We start from the raw sequence: 2,370 nt of genomic DNA, 5'->3' as shown, positions 1-2,370 counted from the left end.
GAAGCTGGTCATCATTGGGATTTCCATATTAAATTATTGTATACTTCTTTAAAAAGCAAGCAAGTAGGGGTGGTTAGGTGGTACAGTGGATAGAGCACACCAGCCCTGGAGTCAGGAGTACTTGAGTTCAAATCCAGCCTCAGACTCTTAATAATTACCCAGCTGTGTGGTCTTGGGCAAGCCACTTAACCCCTTTGCCTAGTCAAAAAATAAATAAATAAAAAGCAAGCAAGTACACATAGTTGAGATTCATGGCTTCTATAAACAATTCTTTTTCTTTTTTCTGTGTAGATTGAAATGATCAGGTTTGTTGATATCTATCAAATTCTTTGTTTAAAAAAATAGAAATAAATAAGGTTACTAACCTCCTTCCTAGACTACTAGCGAAAGGCTACTGGGCACTCCTTCCTATGGAAAGGGACTAGGACCATTGTCAGAAGCACCTCCTCTGTAACAGAGAGAAATGAACATCACCCCTCCACCCCCTCCTGGACCAATATAGAACCAAAGGATGCTTGTATAGTGTTGGCAGCAGTGCCCACTCCTGAGACTACCCGGTTTCTCCAAGTCAGCATGATTTTAAGGAAGAAGCAGGTGTATGTTGTAGGCAGACCTTGAATTGGGGGGGATGGGGAGGGGACACAGTTAAGAGGGGGAAGCCACCTTCCTCCCAATCATGAACTCATCCTCTGGGAACTGGGGGGGCCCACTCTGAGCAGCTGTGTCAGCAGGATGGCATAACTGGGCGTTGTTTTTGATTCAGTTAAGATTCAACCCTCGTATATTCATACATGTTGCTATTTTATTTATATTAGAAACTGATGGTGCCTTCTCTAACATTCCATCCAAATCCCTCAGAGCACCCCTTAGAAGCCAAAAAGGAAAACTGCTGGAAGGAAGATCTGTAAATTTTCTATAGGTAATGTGTTCAGGAGTGTCTAAGAAGTATCAAATCTATTAAAAATTGCTCTTTCAAAACAAGAATAAATAATGATACTCACTCCTTGGCAGCAAAGATGGGAGAGAGCCAGGGCCAGAGGAATGCAGCTGAATCTATTCAGCATCACAAGCTTCATGGAATTACAGGTTCATGGATATAGATTTGGAGGCCACCTCCTCATTTTACACATGAGAACTGAGTCTCAGAGAGGATAAATGACTTTCCTAAAGTCACTAAGATAGGAAATAAATCCTGAATTCAGGGTCTATGACTTAAAATATGCTACTATTTTTAGTGTACTGTGTACAGTATACAATGTACTGCCTCTACTAAACCCAATACCCAATAGATTTGTATATATTATTTTTTCAAATTTTTAACATTTTTATTTAAAGTTTTGAATTACAAATTTTATCCCTCCTCCCTCCGTCTTTCTTCTCTCTGTTCAAATGTAGGTTCTTGAATTTTAAGATGGCATGGAAATAGCCCTCATAGACCTAGGATTCATAAACCCAGGCAATGCCATATAGCATAAAAAATACTGAATATATCCCAAGGTCAAATTCTGACTCTATTTCTTATGACTTTTATGATTTCAGGCAAATTGTTTCCTTGGACCTCATCTGAAAATTAAGGGGGTAGAGTGAAATGAACTTTAAAGTCCTAATACAATTTGGACAGACACAGGGATTCTTCATCATTTTTGTACCCTGAACCCCTTTGGCAGTCTAGAGAAGCTTCTGAGCTCTTCTCAGAATACATAACAGAATATATGACAATGAAACATGGTGATTCACCTATAATCTATCCCCAGGATCTCTCTCATGGTCCATATCCAACCTTTTACAAGACCTGATGATTTTTACCTTCATAACATTTCTTGCATAAGTCTCCTCTGACATTGTAGTCACCTGGCCCTCATCCTCTCTTGCCTGTACTATTGCAATAGCCTGCTGGTTGGTATGCCTGCACATAAATCACCCCCCATTCTAGTCCAACCTCTATTTCAACTGTCATAAATGATTTTAATGAGAAAGTCTCACTATGTCACCTCCATTGCTCAATAAATTCCAATAGCTTCTTATTACTTCCAGGATCAAATATAAAATCTTCTCATTGGTATCCAAAACCCATTGTAACCAGATCTCTGCCTTACCTTTCAGTCTTCTTACACCTTATAACCCTCCATGTACTTTACCATTCGGTAACAATGATATTGCTGTGCCTTGTACAAGATACTCCATATTCTACCTCTGGGTAGTTTCACTGGTATTTTCATTTTTGGAATCCTCTCTTTATTCATCTCCACCTTCAAATTTCCTTGACTTCCTTCAAGTCCCAAACAAAATTCCACCTTGTACTTACATGAAGTCTTTCCCAACCTAATTCTTCCTTCTGGTGAATATTTCAAATTTATCTTATTATATAAT

This window comes from Macrotis lagotis, chromosome X (genome assembly GCF_037893015.1).
Source record: "Macrotis lagotis isolate mMagLag1 chromosome X, bilby.v1.9.chrom.fasta, whole genome shotgun sequence".
Taxonomy (NCBI): domain Eukaryota; kingdom Metazoa; phylum Chordata; class Mammalia; order Peramelemorphia; family Peramelidae; genus Macrotis; species Macrotis lagotis.
Note: the sequence above shows the minus strand (reverse complement) of the source record.